The 18,701-nt window shown below is 48.8% G+C and overlaps 1 protein-coding gene and 1 long non-coding RNA gene across 4 annotated transcripts in view; one reads left to right on the top strand and one right to left on the bottom strand.

Annotated features, from left to right (window-relative positions):
- FAM78B (family with sequence similarity 78 member B) overlaps nt 1-18,701 on the top strand; it is a 99,047-nt gene that overhangs the window by 61,816 nt on the left and 18,530 nt on the right. The window lies entirely within an intron of this gene.
- The window catches only part of LOC112412135 (uncharacterized), a 97,707-nt gene continuing 81,610 nt past the window's right edge, over nt 2,605-18,701 (bottom strand). For all 3 annotated transcript variants that reach the window (XR_003005742.1, XR_003005740.1, XR_003005741.1), the window contains 2 exons: nt 3,806-3,933; nt 2,605-2,985 (listed from right to left, as the gene is read on the bottom strand). This is a non-coding gene — a long non-coding RNA (uncharacterized LOC112412135). The remainder of the gene's footprint in view (nt 2,986-3,805; nt 3,934-18,701) is intronic.

Here is an 18,701-nt window from a genome sequence, read left to right on the forward strand (position 1 = left end):
GTGTACGTTTGGGGCTCAGGTAGGCCCAGGTTTAATTCTGGCCTGACCACTTAGTGGCAAGTTAGAAGGTCTCTGAGATCCAGTGTGCTTCTCTGTAAAATGGACATTGTTGGGAGGATTAAACAAGTTCCTTATTACTTCATTCATCAAAAATGTAGATTAGAATAACATTTCTGAGAGCCTCTTTTACCGTACCACACAAAAAGAACTGCGCAGATGTCACCAAATTTAAGAGACTATATTTGGGGTGGTTGGACCTAAGATAAAAAGTGTGCCATGTACACAAAATTCACTTTGTGGGGCTCACACCTAGGGCTCTCAAGGGTCAGGACTGGAGTTCTGGGTGGGCAAGGCTGGCTTGTAACTGAGGAGTATGGAATAAAGGAGAAGCCAGGTCTGCATCCTGGATGACAAGAACGGGCTAAGGAAGTTTGAAGGATGAAGACTAATGGGCAGAGATTAGGCAGAGAACCAGAAGTGAATCCAAGGCAAAAGGTCTGTGGAAGAGAAGAAACCGAGCAAGACTAACTGGGGGCAGGAGGTGGGTGGGTGGGGGTTTTGAGACCACTGATCACCTGGAGGGGTCCCTTTAAACAAGCCCGCAGCGTGGGTAGGGTCAGGAACACCAGGCAGGTTTGGAATTCAGGCTATGCAGAAGGCAGGCCAGCCCGGGACCCCTTGCTGGGGAGCAGGGCCTGGGTCCCACCATCCAAAAGACAGTTTCCCATGGCTTTTTATCTCCCGCATCAGTGCTTGCCTCCTTTGGCACAGATGATTAACATTGGTGGTAAGCTCATTAGCTAATTGTTTCTTGTTCATGTTTACTAAGTGTATTATAAACAGTTTGGACAGATCTTCTTCCTGAGAGTCAAGTTCTGGAAAATTCTTCAGAAAAATGGGTTCTTCATACCCAAACCTCCCACCCGTTCTGTATTTCAGAGAAATGATAGCTCAACTGTGTCAACCACTGAGTTTCCAGGTTCTCAGGCCATCTTGCCTCAGTGACGGCAGTGGGGCGTGTGGTAGGAAACATACAGAATGTGGATATAGGCTCAAGACCTGTCTCCATTGCTTACTAACTGCTGGACCTTGAGAAAAATCAGTTAGCCTTTCCGAGCTTTGGTTTCCTTGTCTATAAAATGGAGGACATACTGTCTGTTTCACAGGATTATCATGAAGATTAAACGAGATCATTTAGAAGAGGAGTATATTGTGAAAAGCAGAATATTAAGCCCGTATTTGGCTGTGGTTGTTTTCCCATTCATTCAGTTACCGAATATTGTGGAGCATCTCCATAGCAGCAGGAGGTGGCAGGACCCACAAGGAATCACTCTTGAGACCCTACCTCCTTGCACCAACCTGACCAGACAGCCCTGGGGCAGTTGTCAAGGCCACCACCTCCCCTTCAGCCTCGTCCTCCCTCGCTCTTAGCCCAACATTATGTTCAGGTGATTCAGAAATTGCTTCTTCTACCCCTTCTGCCCACACCACTCGTTAAGGCCTTTGCTCGTGCTGCTTCCTCTTCTGCTATTCATTCTTTATCCAGATTCTGCTCAGGAGCCAGCTGGCCTGCATCCAAATCCTGCGTTACCAGGGCTTCCCTGGTGGCGCAGTGGTTGAGAGTCCGCCTATCCTGCGTTACCCTAGTCTAGTTTCTTTACCTCCCCAAACCTCAGTTCCTCCCCTGTAAAATGGGGACAAGGCTAGTTCCAGCCTCACCGAGTGGCTGTGAGGGTCAATCAGCTAATGCATGTGAAGGGCCGTGAACGATGCCGGCACAGAGCAGGCAACTCCATCAGCGCTGGCAGTCGTTATTACCACCACCATCCTCTCCCAGCAAAAGCACTGCTGCCCTCATGATGACATGTCTCTGTACCCAAATATCCCACATTGTACTGAAGTAATCTGCCTCTAAGTCCTCCCCAAATAATGTCAACATTCCCTGAGAGCAGGGACTCTGTTTTACGAGTCTTGATGTCCTCTGCACCCAGGACAGAGCCAGGCACATGGTAAGGGTTCAAGAAATCAGGGAACTGATTTAAAATGAGCCATATCTCTGGGGTGGTTTTTCTTTTTTCTTTTTTTAATACCATTTTCTATTACATAAGTAATTCATACATAAGAGTATAAGGCAGAAAATAAAATCACCCACAGTGCCACTCTCAGAGATAACATCATATTTCAGTATACGCTTTAGATGATTTCTGTCCTGTCTAATGGCATTTGAGCTAGACCTGGGGTCTGGAATACAGACACTGTAGTTGGGTGAGACTTCAACGTAACTTCTTCCCACAGTTTATCTGATTATGTTTGAGAGCACGATGCTGCTAAGGGGAACTTGGCACACTTCCCTGCCTCCACATCCATTTCATCATGTTTTTTTTTTTTTTTTTTTTTGCGGTACGCGGGCCTCTCACTGCTGTGGCCTCTCCCGTTGCGGAGCACAGGCTCCGGATGCGCAGGCTCAGCGGCCATGGCTCATGGGCCCAGCCGCTCTGCGGCATGTGGGATCTTCCCGGACCAGGGCACGAACCCGTGTCCCCTGCATCGGCAGGCGGACTCTCAACCACTGCGCCACCAGGGAAGCCCATCATGATTGTTTTTTAATCGAAGTATAATTGACCTACAACCCTATGTTAGTTCCAGGTGTACAACATAGTGATTCAATATTTTTATGCATTACAAAATGACCACCATGATAAGTCTAGTTACCATCTGTCACCATGGGGTGGTTTTTCTTTATTATCGATTTTGACTGGGACAGCATTCCCTTCGGTGGGTCTAGTCTTAGCCATAGAAGGATGGACTTAACCTCTGATCTTGGATGGCTCGTACCCTGTTGTTGTCATCCAAGTGGCCTCCTCCTTCAGCTCATGGCGCCTACCTCTCCTGATGACTTTTGCTTTTCCAGCCCAGTCTTCCTGTTGCACAAGGGTCAGTTTCAGTGGCTGGGGCATTGGTCTGCCTGTCCATCCAGGGGCTGGGCTGGGGAATGAGCAGGTGGAAAACAAAGAGTTACCCCCATGGCTGTGTGCTCAAGAGCCCCGCAAAGTGACACATACAAGACACGGCTTCCCGTTTCCCAGTTTTCATGTTGACATCTTTCAACCCACATGAGAGCAAAGGGTCAGGAAGTGAACACTGGGAAGAAGAATTGTGGGCCTGGGTGGGACAGGAGGAATATTGTGTATCTGACCTTGGTATGAACCTTTCTATTATAAAAGAGCTACATCTGCAAGAGGCTATTACCAGCTTCCTGTTTAGCTTTCCATCCCTGCCTCTGCTGTTCAGCTTTTTCATTGCTTTCAGAGGACTAAGAGACCCAGTGTGGCCCAGGGAAGGTATAAGCTGAGTCTCACAGAGTCCATGCAGCGTTTTTGGCCACAGGGCTCCAGACCACGAGGGAAAGCTGCTATTAACCCCCACTGCAGTTGTATTCACAGAGCCCCTGCCTCCCAAAGAGAGTTCCCTCCTGCTGAGTCCAAGGGATACACGTGGAGTCCCAACTCCCTCAGACACCTGCAGGGCAGGGCTTCCCCGTACCACAGGGTCACGGCAACATGGGCCCATCCGTGGAGCCCTCTCCTACTTCCCGGTCCATTTCCCAGCTCCCGGGGCCCCCTGGATGCCCCGACTGCACAAAACCCCATCGGGAGGCAGCATGTACCCTTTCTGGGAGCCTCAAAACAGACCATCCTTCAAGGCTACTTCTGTGAAATCTTAAATTGAAACAGTCACCCTCAGGCCTTCCACTGGATTCATCTTCCGTCTCACAGAGCCCTCTGCCTTCTCCCTGCCTCCTTACCTCTCAGGCACGTCATCACCATCACTCTTTTTCCGACACCCTCCATCCTCTTGCCTCTTCTGCAGACATTCACCCTTCCACACGTTCATGAAATACCACCGTGTGGCAGACTGTGGCAGGTGCCGGGTCTGTAACAGTGATCAGAGTTGAGCTGTCCCAGTCCGCATGAAGAGACAGATGTTAAACCATAAACACACTCACATATGTAACTGCAAACAGTGATATGTTCTATGAATCAGAAAAAGAACAGGGTTCAATAAGAGAGACCAAGTTTAGTTCAGCGTTGGGGGAGGGTGTGTGCAGAGTAGAGAAGGTCCCAGAGGAAGTAATACTCGCACTGAGAGCTAAGGATTATTCAGAGTTACCCGTGCAAACAGTGGGAAAAGTGCTTTCCCAACAGCACCCGTCTGCCAAGCCCCTGAGGCAGGCATGTTTCAGGACTATAAGGGAAGCTGGTGGGGATAGAGCCCTGAGAGCACAGGGAGTGTAGTGTGAGATGAAGCTGGAGAACGAGTCAGAGGCCAGATTAAGTGGGGCCGCGTGGAGCAAGTTAGGGCTCCAGGTTTTATTCTACCTGTGATAGGAAGCCTTCGAAGAGTCGTAGAGGGGAGAGGCCACCAACCCAGCAAAACCCAAACCCCAGATTAATCCAGCATCTGCTTCCTCTGCCCCTACTCCTGGGAAGAAGTCACACAGCCCTCCGAAAGCCAGGTGGGCTAGACTGATCAAGAAGCCCTTCACATAGGATCACAGGGCAGAAATGGCTTGGCCGTAGCTGGAAGTTACTCAGTGAAGCCTGGAAGTTGTAATGGGCATAAAACCTAACATTGCACTTACTCCTCATGTAACCCACATGGTGAATCCGTAAGGGGGCATTATGATCTCCATTTTACAGCTCAGACAACTGAGGCCTAAGAGAGTCCTAGTGTAACTCATGCGAGTCATGTGGCTGAGTGACAGTCAGGAAAGTGGTCCTGGATCTTCTGCCTCCCAGTGCTTTTTCTGCCCCACCCAGGCAGGGTCTGCAGAAGAAAGAAAATTCCCTTGGAAAGAGAGTGAGGACAGAGTGGAACGTGGTGGGGCTGAAGGGCCATGCTGGTGTGATGCTGAATCCACGGCAGCTCCCACATTGGCTTTGATGGGCTTCTGAATAAAGGAAGAGTCATAAATTTCCTGATTTCAACTGAACATCTAAAAAGCATGAGGTTCCAGAGGCCTCTGTTGAAAGCCAGCTCCCCTGCTGGCTCTCAGGCTGATGCCTGAATCATCAGAGCAGAGATGATCCATCCAGGGGCAAAAGGCAGTCCCCTGAGTGTTTGATGGAGGTGGCCAACAGCTTGAGCAGAATTGGCTCAAAGCATCCAAGCCTGGACTTCATGTTGGGGAAGGCTGACTCCTGAGCCACCGCCCCTGGGGTGCGGAAGGAAACGGCAGCAGACACAGCGCTTCCTGAAATCAGTTGCATTTCAGTACACTGATAATGACTATCTGAAAAGGAAATCAGTAAAACAATCCCATTCAAAATACTAAGAACAAGTGCCCTCTGCCATCCCAGCACCCCCAGAATGTTCTCTGGTTGAGCGGCACTCCTCACCTTCCTCCTTGCATCAAGGTCATCAAACCCACCAGGAGCCAGGTCACAGCCAGCTTTGTGTCCCCTCCCTCATATTGCCTTGGACACAAAAGGACTTCAAGAATTACGTGCTAAAGGAATTAATTAAACAACCAACAAACAAAACAGATTGGGGCAGACGGCGTCAAAAATACAGTTGTGGGCTTCCCTGGTGGCGCAGTGGTTGAGAGTCCGCCTGCCGATACAGGGGACACGGGTTCGTGCCCCGGTCCGGGAAGATCCCACATGCCGCGGAGCGGCTGGGCCCGTGAGCCATGGCCACTGAGCCTGCGCGTCCGGAGCCTGTGCTCCGCAATGGGAGAGGCCACAACAGTAAGAGGCTCGCGTACCGCAAAAAAAAATAATAATAATACAGTTGTCCCTCAGTATTCATGGGGGATTGGTTCCAGGACCCCCAGAGTATACCAAAATCCGGGAATGCCCAAGTCCATTATATAAAATGGCATAGTATTTGCATATAACCTACACACATCCTCCCATATACTTTAAATCATCCCCAGGTTACTTATAATACCTAAGACAATATAAATGTTATGTACATGGTTGTAAATACAATGTAAATGCTATGTAAATAGTTGCCAGGACATATGGCAAATTCAAGTTTTGCTTTTTGGAACTTTCTGGAATTCTTTTTCCCAATATTTTCAATCCGCCATTGGTTGAATCTGTGGATGCAGAACCCTTGGATACCGAGGGTCAGCTGTAGTGTAACTTTTTAAAATTGAAAACACAATACTGTCATGTAGGAGGCACCCAGTTTAGGAGAAAGGGTGCGGCGTCTCTCTTGGGGTAAACCTCAGCTCTGCACTTACTAGCTGGGAGAAATGTACACAGGTTACCTAACTTCTCTCAATCTAAGTTGCTGAATTTCTAAGTCAGGGTTTTGCCTCCTTCACAAAGACAGTTACGAAAACCAAATGAGTTGATAAAGAACCTAGCGTGGTGCCTGAAGCATAGTAGGAGCTCAAGAAAAGGTACTTTCCTTCTGTCTCTGGAGAGCTGAGTGCTTAAATATGGGCCATGGAGGCAACTGCTTGGGTGTGAATCCTGGCTCCACGGCTTTCCAGCCACGTGATCCCAGGTATCGCTTAATCTTTCTGAGTCTCAGTTTCCTCCTTTGCAAAATGGGATGGTGGTAAAAGAAGCCACCTGGTAGTGTTGGCACAGATTCAAGAGAGCAAGTGTGTGAAGCATTTACCTCGACCGTCGCCCAGAGGGGCATCCCGCCTGGACATGCTGTACTGGGGGAAAACTTAGAAGCCCCTGTATGCTTTGGAATCTCTCTGCCCTCTAGTGTAATAACACTCCCGTGAAGTCCTCTGTGCTCACATATGTGCGCAACTCCCTGCACCCAGGCGCCCCTTCTGTGTGCTAAACAGGGACCTGTCTACTAAATCACTTTCACAGCCCTGTCACCAGGACACACACGGAGCCGCCGGCATCCTCACACTGTCTGCTCCCAGCTTCGCTGCTGCCGATAACTCCCCACATCTGAAACGTGGCCTGTGATGAACACGCGGTGGAAAGTTAATGAGAACAGTAAACTCTGATTTTAAAAGTCTGCGCCGCTGCATAGCTCCAGCTCCATCCTCAGCCTGGTCCCTCCTGTGAGCCTGTGTCTGTCTCCCTCCTCGGCTTAGACTAATGAACCTGACCCTTCCCCACCCTTCCCCTTCTCTCCTTGGCCATTATTTAGTGGGAAATGGGAGCTCCCTAAAGAAGCAGCGGAAGGACTTGGCAGCTGGGAGAAGGGGAACTGGCATATCCACGTTCTGCGAGTGCCGCTTCCATCTTCCCGGCCACACCTGGCCCAGTGCCGGTGAGAGAGGACTGGTCCCAGCAGCACCTGGCAGTCTTGTCCCTCTGCCACCGTGCTTCCTCTGGGGACTCATCTTAGCTGTAGTTTCACCTGTACAGAGAACCACTGTTTGGGGAATCAGGTTAGGGGACACAGAGAACCAGTACCTTTGGTTCTGGACAGCAGGTGGGCACAGGTGCTAGAGAGTTAGGTTCATACCAGCTCAGCCACCTACGTGCTTTGTGACTTTGCCAGGTGACTTAACCTGAGCCTCAGATCCCTTATTCGGGGGAAGAAAAAAGTCGAGGGAGCAACAGTGCCTCCTTTGAGGTTGATGTATCAAGCATTTAGTCGAATGCTTGGCACATGGCAAGCATATATTAGCGGTTCTTATGAGTAGCAGCAGTATTAATAATGCCTGACTTCTGAGAGTCTCCCCTCTGTCTGCCTTCATCTTCTCAACCCTGTCACCATGGCTGTTTTGCTCCGTCTGATTCCCCTGGTCTTGTTCTGGCTCCAATGAACAGATCTTTAACTTTATTTCCCGGTTTCCAGACTTTAGGCTCCTCTAGACGCTGAGGCCAAGGAACCCCCTCCCCAGACCCTGCATCGACCTTCCCCCCTCCCCCACAGTACCCAGATCCTTGAGCCTCAGCCCTGTGGGACATTCCTCACGGCCAGCCGATGGGGTGGGCATGAGTGGAAGGAGCCAACCTTCTCTCTTCCCCAGGCTGGGATCAGTGAGCCTCGGGCAGCTCTGGTCAGAGGAGCTAGGTTTAAACAAGATGACAGCAGACATGTCCAAGTCCTAGTCACTTCTCCCTGGGTCCTGAGACCTCTGTAACCAGAGGCAGGGGAAGGGTAAGAATGCTCTCTGATACCAGAGGGTGGGCGGTGCCCCTTCACTCCTGCTCAGACACTGTGCCCAGGAGTCCTGCTGTGGTTCATTCATTCATTCATTCATTCAGATGATATATATCTAGTGACTTCCTGTTCATCTTGGGGAAGATTTGGCAATCGTGTCATTACCAATATCTCCTTGCCCTTGAAGAATCTTTGCCCTTCGTCGTTCCCAACTTGGATGGGAAGAAATCACAACAACTGCTGTCCAGGCCGACAAATAGGAAGACTTCTGAGTTGGCCCCAGCCCCCATCCACGTTAGGTCCAGATGGCAGAGTGGGGTTGGCAGAGTGGCTCTCTCCTCCTCGGGGGGGCCCCAGCCAAGCTTCCTCACATCGTCTTCATCAGATACATGTGCCACCATTGGATTCAGCCCACAGAAAACTAGCTGTATCTTTGTTAATAACAGTTAAAGCTGCAGATGTTCTGGGCTAAAATGAGTCAATGAGACTACAGGGCACGCAGTGCCAGACTGTGTCAGCTCACCAAGATGGGGTGAATGGGAGGACCGCAACACGTCCTCCTCCAGGGATCACCAGAAGATTCCTACTAGGAATCCCACTTGAATAACAAAAAAAGAAATAAGCAAACCACACCTCCTCCCAGTCAGGGACAAGGAACAAGAGGAAAAATGCAAAGAAAGAAAGAGGTTGGGTGTTGACAGTGTCAAAGGTCTTTCATCATCACAGGAGCTCCCAGATTCTAGGCTCCAGTGGGAGCTGTAGGAGAGGCCTGGCTTGGGGCTGGAATCCAGGTGGTGTGAAGGCAGGAGCGGTGTCTCCTTCCACCACCCAAGGCACAGACTGAAAGCCTGACAACCGGCAAGTCAGAGACACCCATCAGGGCTCAAGAGCTGCAGTGACTCCCCAGCAGTAGGTAGTGCAGGAGACTCAATCAGGACGGTGCCAGACCCTGGAGTGGAATGTGAATGGGGACCCTGGCCCAGTGTAGACCCAGGGAAGCTACCCTGAGTCCCCAGTGGCCTTGGATCTCAAGGAGAACCAGTTGTGTAGGATCCTGTGTTCTGGGGAGAGCAGCCCATCCCTGGGGAGTACCCACTACAATTCTCTTCTGAAAGCATAACTTCTTCCTCTATGGCCCTGAAAATCCCACTGGCCATCAGTACAAGGACTGAGGTCTTTGGTCAAAGAACATACGACTAGACATGGCCTTATTCGTGAGATTATTGTGCGTTCCACCCTCTCAGTTTTATAGATGAAAAAAATTGAAGGTGAAAGGGCTCGCGTTGGAGAAGGTAGCCCGAAAGTCATCCCAGAAGAGCATGAGAGAGTGGTCTCTGGCCAAGCTAGCAGCTTCCAAAGCAGGACGCTTCTCCCATGAAATCGCATGCAAAATTTGAGAGGGTTGGTGTCCCAGGTCCTCTCCGTTAACTACAAAGTCTGACTCAGTGTTGAGAAGAAAATCTCAAAAAAATCTTTGTGAAATGAACACGTGGATGTGTGTCGTTCTTGGTGAGTGTCATGAATGGATCATCTCTCTCTCTCTCCTTCAGTGTCCCCATCATGTAAATGAAGGGTGGCCATCTACCCTCCTGTAACCTTGTCAGTGTGGAAGGGAAATACTCAGGTGCCCACATCACCTGCATTAAAGGAGGAACCACCTCTTACCCTTTGAGGGTAATGCTGAGTCAACATTCTCCTTAAATGAGCAGAGGAGGAAATGAATCACCTACTTTCTGCCAGGCACTGCAGAGACTGCTTTGCATAGGTTTCTCGTTTATTTCTAAAAGCAACCTCTAAGGTGGGTTTGATTATTATTACCATAATACTTGGAAACTGAAGACCCAAGAGGCCTAGCTGTTTGCCCAGGTCTCCATGGCCCTGTAGGCAGTGCTGTCCAGAGCTGCACACAGGTCAGTGTGAGTCCTCCTTGCTGCCTCTCCATGTTGCCTCCAGCTGCCCCTCGGCCCGCCCAGCTCAATTCAACCTACATTATGTTGCCACTCGTCTTCCTCTTTTTTTCCCCCAAATGCTTCACCCTCACGATACACAATTCTGTGAAGCAATTCATCTCTTTTGATTACAGAATAAATACAAATTAATTATTTTTATATGAGGATATATACAAAATAAAAATAAAAGGAAAATATCCATCATCTTATCATCGTACTTTGAACATTTTGATGTCTCCATCCAATAGTGTCTTTTTTTTCATTTTAACTGAGGTTCTACCTGTAGTAGCAGAATTCCAAAATAAGAAGAGAAACAACACACATGTCCACTTTCCCTCTTCTCTTGTCCGCTATTTGTCTGCTTTGAGGGCTGGAAGTAGAGGATACAGCTGACTGCCATGGCCAGATCATGACCCCCACCACCTGGTGCCTCCGGCCTCTCCCAGCACCTGGGGGCGCCGGGCTCATGGGCAATGCTGAACGTCAGAAGGACATTCAACTCAAGCTCCAAGCCGGGAACCTCAAGACGCTCCTCCCAATGTGTCTTCAGACAATCCCTTCGCATTCCTTTGGTCGTCACATCAGGCCTGTTCCCCTGGTCTCTTGAAGACCCTGCCCCATAGCATCCCCTCTGCTGCCCTCTGGAACTAACCTCAATTGCCGGCCCTGCCTGCTTTGCTGGAAACACTCGGCCCGCTCATTGCAGAAGCTTGAAGGAAGCTCCTGCTCTGGGCTCGCTGGAGGCACAGTGAGGCCTGTCCTCGAGACGCCTGCAGTCTGGTGGGGAGACTGGCACCGTCGGGCAGCCCCTCTCAGGAGGCGACTTGGAGCTGCAAATTGAGTATGAAAAGGAGGCAAGCATTGAGAGAGCTGGGGGAAGAGGGTTCTGGGCAAAGGGAACAGCAAGTCCAAAGGCTCAGAGTTTGTCTTGTCCCAGGATGAAAAAGGTCAGTGTTGGGGGTGTATAAGGAGCCAGGGGGAGGTGGTGGAGATGAGACTGGAGAACTGGCAGGGGCCAAATAATGCAGCGTGGATGTTCAGTGCAAGAGAAGCCGTCGTCGGAGTTTTCAGAGAGGTGAGGCATGATCTGATGTTCATTTCTTAAAAACCACATTCGTGGCTTGTCGGGGGCAGGGCAAGCTTAGACATGGGGGCCCAGCAAGGAGGTCATTGCAGTGGCCTGGAGAGGAAGAACGTTGAGGAGCAGGGTGGTGGCCATGCACATAGAGCAAAAAGACAAATTCTGGCGTCTGACGCACCAGGAGGTCTGGCTGGTCACCTCAGGCTGGCTGTGAGCTCCTTGAGGCCAAGCACAGACCCTCACATGCCCAGCAGAGTGCCCATACCTGGCCGGCTCTGTAAGGGACGCAGCCTGGGTCCGCATTCCCGCCCTGCAGGCACGCATGAGGATGCTCCGTGGATGAGGCTACCGGAGCCCACAGCTCTCTCTGTGGGGAAAGGCGCTTTGCTCCAAGAAGCTCAGAATTGGAGTCAGAGGCAAACCATACTCAGACATGACCCAGAAAACTGGCCGCTGATCCAAGACCTCAGGGCTGTCAACTAGGACGAAGCAGCAGAGGTCTCTGAGAACCCAGCCAGGACAAGGGCTTCGAGACAGTAACTGACCTCTAAGTGGTGAAGAGTAAATACATATTTTTTTAATTAATTAATTTATTTATTTTTGGCTGCATTGGGTCTCCGTTGCTGCACGCGGGCTTTCTCTAGTTGCGGCGAGCGGGGGCTACTCTTTTATGTGGTGTGTGGTCTTCTCATTGCGGTGGCTTCTCTTGTTGCGGAGCACGGGCTCTAGGCGTGCAGGGTTCAGTAGTTGTGGCTCACGGGCTCTAGAGCGCAGGCTCAGTAGTTGTGGCTCACGGGCTCTAGAGCGCAGGCTCAGTAGTTGTGGCGCATGGGCTTAGTTGCTCTGCGGCATGTGGGATCTTCCCAGATCAGAGCTCGAACCCATATCCCCTGCACTGACAGGTGGATTCTTAACCACTGCGCCACCAGGGAAGCCCAAGAGTAAATACATATTGAGAAGGTGTCTCCAGTGGTAGAGAAACGCAGTCTAAACAGAACATGAGGGTGGCTGACAAAAGAAGCCTTTCGGTTAAACATGGAGCCTCGCCCAACACTGATGACTCTTTAAAAACACTGGAAATTGTCTTTTCTGCTGTGGGGGGAAAAAAAATGCCTCCCTGTGTGCCAGAAAGAAAAGGATGTGGTCAGGAAGGAAGGGGGCGGAGGCAGAGGTGGGAGGGTGGTATTTACAGGCTTCTCGGAGTCTGACATAAACAGTGCAGAATGAGGAAAAGCCTAATTTTAAAACTTACTCTGTAATCATGGTGCAGACCATCTGAGAATCGGGATGTGTGCCAGTGCCAGGGCTGGGATTGGTGCCTGAGTGGGCTGGGAAGCTACCCAGGGGCCATGGGCTTCGTGACTCCCTGGGTGATACAGGGTATTGGCTTCCCCCCAGCCCCACCTCCGCCCTCTCCCAGCCCTGAGCTCTGCTCCTTCCAAAGGGTCTTCTCTCCACCCTCTCCCTCTCGACCTCCCTGCCCACCACGGACTGCTGTCTCCAGAGCCTCCTGTGCAGGGGTTTGGGGGTGAGGAAAGATGCTGGGCACTGCCTCTGCCGAGTCAGAAGTGTTGCTGGGCAGGAGGCTTCCCAGGACATAGGCACATGACTCTTCTCAGCACTGGATGGAGAAGAAAAGCTGAATTCTCAGAAAGCGTAGTGTTCTCTTTAACTAAACTTTCCACGTGCCTGACTGGTAACTCTATTGGTCTGAGCCATGACATAAAGAAACAGGGTAGGGGCCTCTCTTCCACCCTCTAAGCGCAGCAAAGTTTACACAGCGGTCAGTCTTCTTTAAGAGCAGATGCACTGAGGCGGTTAGACCACAGGTTCTCAGAACAGCACCTGGCATGTGACCAGGACTGATACCCAGCTACAGAACTGCCTCTGCTCTGCCTACACTAACCCTATAGTTGCTGGGTTTGGGACAGAACCAGGGCCCGAGAAGGAACCTGGGTAGCCAGGGAGGATGCTCTTGGGGAGAAGGGAGTCTCTTTAGCCATTGTTCTAAAATTGTTTTAATATTTTAACAACAGATATGGTGAGAGCAGTGTGCCAGCTAATGTCATCCATGATTGTTATTATTTTTCAGAGCCTTTGGAGAACTAATTTAGTACCGGGGAGTCACTTTAGGGAACACGTGTGATTTAGAATAAGATCTTGTGTTCGCAACTCGTTCGCAACTCACTTCTGCCCAGCACTAGCTGTGTGACCTTGAGCAGGTTCCTTATTGTGTAATGGAAATGGAATGATGCCCATGTCATGCGATCCATGTAAGAAGTAGGTGCAATGCTGTTTCCAAGAGTAAATGTTAATACTAAACAGATGTGAATAAAACTCACATACCCAAAGAAAATTCAGGGTTGGAACTGTCCATGGTTCCAGAGCTGTGGATACAGATCTCCCACCTGTTACCCATCCCTAATATTTGTAGGGTCCAGGGGAAGAATGAAGGCCCACGTACCGTATTTTAAAATATTAATTTTAAGCCGAACTAACAAAATGCTAAATGTATAATTCAGACTAACAGAACGCTAAGTTCTATCCTCTGACCTTGACAGATGTTATCTTTATAACAACCTGAAAGCCATGTTCAGGTTTAGAATTCTTGGATTCCAAAAGTTCTGTGCCAGATGTAGCAGCATAGGAATAGCCAACCTTCGGCCCCTGGTTCCGTTTCTCTTCCTTCCCCTTGCTCTGTACCGTATCGAGATATGGACCATCACACATATGCATGTGAACGTTTAACATGTGTATGTCCAAACTCCATGCATACCCCCAACAAACAGCCTTGGGGCCAGGGGTGTACACACAGGTGGAGCGGACCCCTTAGGAAAACAGACCAGGAGAAAAGCCTGTGTAGACCCTGAAGGCAAGTTTGGGGCCATCTGAGCTGGATCCCAGATACCCGGAGGGTGGTCTAGAAGGAGGGGCACAGGTTCTAGGTGGGCATGCCCTCTTAGCCCCACAAACTCCTTGCCCAGTGTGTAAGGGCATAGCCAGAAGATACTAGAGTGGGTACCTTTAAAGTGTTGAGCCAGGCAGGGACTTTTCTTACCTAGGCCTAAGTGCAGTACCATCCCGGATGGCCTCCCCTAGGAGCTCTACAGGCTTGAAACCATCAGTCCTCGCCATGTGTGGCCCCCCTGACTCCCATTCCAGTCTCCATCAGGGAACAGTAGTCTCAGCAGTGCCCCTGCACACCTGCCCGCTCCCTGCCTTCAAGAATGCTGCTGCTGGCCCCCGATCCCCTTGATGGCCACAGGGCTTTGGCAAGAGCAAAGCAAGGCTCCTTCAGAGAGGTTGCTCTGGCCCTCATGGACACTAGGAGAACTTGGCTGGGTCTGGGTGGAGACCTGGACCTCAACCCAGGGACCACTTATTTGAATGAAATGCTTCACATGAGCTTGTTTGATTGAGATTTGTCTCTTTCTTCTAAAAATGGAATGCAGAAAGCACGTAGGTTGCAATAATCGATGTTTTCATTATTAGCTCCATTGGTGAGTCCAGTAGCTGTGAGCTTTGGGTCAATGGCTGATTGTCTGAAAGGAAAACACTGTTTATCACAGTGAGGAGAAGGGCGATTGGAGAAGGAGGGGAACGAGACGATAAGAACTAATATTGACCGAGTGTGTTACAGTTTACGAAGCAGTTGCTCACAGATCATCACCTCATTTGATCCTGGTGATAGCCCTGAGATTAAGGAGGCGGGGTTATTTTTCTCCCCATTTCACACAAGAGCAGCCTGAGGCTGATTTGCTGAGGTCAGCCAGCTGTCACCTTGGGATTGACATCCAAGACTCCTGAGGGCAGTCTTTGTTGCTTCCTCCATTCACCACACCAAAGACTTCAAAGAAAGAGAGATGAAAGTTAGAACTCAAAGGAGCTCTTCCCACAGTGTGATGCAGTAGAAAAGACAGAGTTTGGGGCCAGGGAGGCTTGCCTTTACACCCTGGCACCGCCCCTTACCATCTATATGACTTGGCCTAGTCCACTTTTCCTCATGGATGAACAGCGTATAATAGTCCCTGCCTCATATAGTTACTATTAAGTGCTTGCACGTGGAAGGGTTCAGTGGCTGTTCATTTCCTTTTTCTCTAACACTGCCCCGTCTCTGTTCCTTACTGATACCTAACCTTCAATGTAATGTACTTTGTGCCACGCTGTGTTAAGTACTTCCCTTCATTATGTCATTTAATTCTCACACCAACTACATCAAGTAAGTCCTGTTCTTACACCTATTTGATAAATGGGGAAACTGGTATAGAAATGGCAAGTAACTTGTCTAGTAAGTGGTAGCTACTAAGTGATAGCACTAGGTTTACAAGCCTAGACAGCCTGGCTCCAGAAATCCTCCCTTCAGCTTCTTTGCTTGAGCAGCTCTCTACTTTATCTTTCTTGTCCCCTTCATTGCCCAACTTCTTTTTTTTTTTTCTGTACCCGGGCCTCTCACTGTTGTGGCCTCTCCCGTTGCGGAGCACAGGCTCCGGACGCGCAGGCCCAGCGGCCATGACTCATGTGCCCAGCCGCTCTGCGGCATGTGGGATCTTCCCGGAGTGGGGCACGAACCCGTGTCCCCTGCATCGGCAGGCGGACTCTCAACCGCTGCGCCACCAGGAAAGCCCCATTGCCCAACTTCTTGAAGGAACTCCCTGAACTCTCCATTTTTTCTTGTGTTTATTCATTCCCTCCATAACCCCTTACAGAATGGCCTCCACCAGCATATCTTTACTGCTGTCTTGATAGTAAATCTAATGGCTTTTTCTTAACCCCACTCTCTTCCATTTGTGTGGCTTTTGACAGTGATGACTCCCTGAAATTCTCTTGACTTTGTAAACAAGTTCTACCCCCGCTTCACTGGCTATTCTGCTTTTCAGATTCCTCTTTGTCTTCTGGCCATCTAACAAGCCCCCTAAGGTCTCTGTTTCATCCCCAGAGATCTCACACATCCCCATCACATCAACCAATTCTCTCCATGCAGATAGTTGCCAAATTTACATCTCTAGCCCTGATTTGCTCCTAAGCTCTAGACCCAACTTTGCAACTTCATAAAAGCAGCAGCATCCCAACTGAAAATAGTCTCCTCCCATCTTTCACTTCAGATCAATTCAACGCTTACTTATTTAACAAATAATGTTGAACTCCTGTGTGTCAGGCACTGTTGTCGGTACTGTAGATACAGCAGTGAATAAATTGTCAGTACTGGAGATACGGCAGTGAATAAAACATAGGAAATCCCTGCCTTCTTTGGGGTTATATTTAGGGAGTGAGATGAGGCGAGATAGACCATTAGCTAAGTAAATTATATAGTATATTAGACAGTGCTATAAAGAAAAATAAATCAGGGGTGGGGAGAGCTGGGGCAGGAAGTTGCCATTTTGAATATGACTGTCAGGAAATATTGCACTGAGTACATGATATTTGAGCCAGGAATGATGGAGGCAAGGGAGCAAGCCTTTCAGATAATTATAATATAATCTGGGACCTGTAAAGATCTGGATATATCCATGGGAGCACAGAAGAGAAGGCTTCCTGGAGGAGGTGATACATGCAATGATTCTCAAATGTCAAGTAGTTAAACACAGTGAGACTTTAGGAGAGGAAAGAGCAGTGCAGGCAGATGGCACAGCGTGAGCAAAAGGGCAGAGGTGAGAAACAGCATGGTATGTGGAGACAGGGAGGCCAGACTGCAGAGGGCCACATATGTCCTATTAAGGAACTTGAATGTTATCCTGTAGGTGATGCCAGTGATGTCCAGGTAAAGGAGACTTTGAAGGGTTTTAGGTAGAGAAAAGACATAATCAGATCTGCATATTTGTACATGAGTGCAGCCTAAGAGATGAATTTGAGAGGGACCAGGATTGGATGCAGAGAGCAAGTTACGGGCCATTACAGCAGACCAGGTAAGAGATGCCGAAGACTTGGATTAAACAAGGGCAGTGAGAGTTGAATGGAGAAAGGGAGATAAATTCAAGCATCGCTTATGGGGCAAATTCACAAGATGCAGTAACAACAGCTTTGGCAGTCTAGGAGAAGGCAGAGGAAGAGTGAAAGATGACCCTCACTCTGTCCTGGAAGACAGGGTGAGCAGCGGGCCAATGCCTGCAGCAGAGACGGGGGAAAGGGCCAAGTTTACGGTGGATGTGGTGAGTTTGGTTTGGGCTATGTGGAATTTGAAGTGATTTTGGCATCCCATTCAAAGTAGTCATAATGGTCATAGAGTGATTCCAATAGTGCCGTTATTCTTGGAACTTATCAGGAACTATTTGAAAACTATTATGAAAGCCAATTTATCAGCTACATAAACCAGTCATGCATTTTACAGGCAAAACTCTTTTTGCAAAAATAAAAAAGCCATGACCTTGGAATGCACATTAATAGCTATTTTTCATAAAAGAAACAAAAATGATATGATACTTTTCAAAAAGAAACCTACTCCCTTTTCACTAGGCTTAAGTCCCTATTTGCTACACTTAAGTCATAATGAATTTTGGCTGCTTCCAAAATCAAACCCTCCATTAATCATGTAGTCCTGGGGCCCCTGGGCCTATGGAAAAGAACATGCCTCAGACCTGAGGGATTTCCAATAGAGCAGTGGCCAAAGTCACAGCAATGGATGGAATGAGTGTGTAGCCTCCCAAGGTCACCATGCCCATTAGCTACACTCACCAAGTGCCTTTGTTTTTGTTTTTGTTTTACATCTTTATTGGAGTATAATTGCTTTACAATGCTGTGTAGTTTCTGTTGTATAACAAAGTGAGTCAGCTATATGTATATATGTGTGTGTCTGTATATATATCTCCACATATCCCCTCCCTCTTGAGCCTCCCTCCCACCCTCCCAATCTCACGCCTCTAGGTGGTCACAAAGCACCGAGCTGATCTCCCTGTGCTATGCAGCTGCTTTCCACTAGCTATTTATTTTACATTTGGTAGTGTATATATGCCACTCTCTAAATTCATTCCAGCTTCCCCTTCCCCCCAACCATGTCCTCAAGTCCATTCTCTACATCTGCGTCTTTATTCCTGTCCTGCCCCTAGGTTCATCAAAACAATTTTTTTTAGATTCCATATATATGTGTTAGCATATGGTATTTGTTTTTCTCTTTCTGACTTACTTCACTCTGTATGGCAGACTCTAGGTCCATCCACCTCACTACAAATAACTATTTCATTTCTTTTTATGGCTGAGTAATATTCCATTGTATATGTGCCACATCTTCTTTATTCATTCATCTGTCAATGGACACTTAGGTTGCTTCCATGTCCTGGCTATTGTAGCTAGCGCTGCAATGAACATTGTGGTACATGTCTCTTTTTGAATTATGGTTTTCTCAGGGTATATGCCCTGAGAAAGTAGTGGGATTGCTGGGTCATATGGTAGTTCTGTTTTTAGTTTTTAAGGAACCTCCATACTTTTTCCCATAGTGGCTGTATAAATTTACATTCCCACCAATAGTGCAAGAGGGTTCCCTTTTCTCCACACCTTCTCCAGCATTTATTGTTTGTAGTTTTGTTTTTTGTTTTTTTTTTTTTCTCGGTACATGGGCCTCTCACTGTTGTGGCCTCTCC

This window comes from Neophocaena asiaeorientalis, unplaced genomic scaffold (genome assembly GCF_003031525.2).
Source record: "Neophocaena asiaeorientalis asiaeorientalis breed wild unplaced genomic scaffold, Neophocaena_asiaeorientalis_V1.1 scaffold912, whole genome shotgun sequence".
Classification (NCBI taxonomy): Eukaryota; Metazoa; Chordata; class Mammalia; order Artiodactyla; family Phocoenidae; genus Neophocaena; species Neophocaena asiaeorientalis.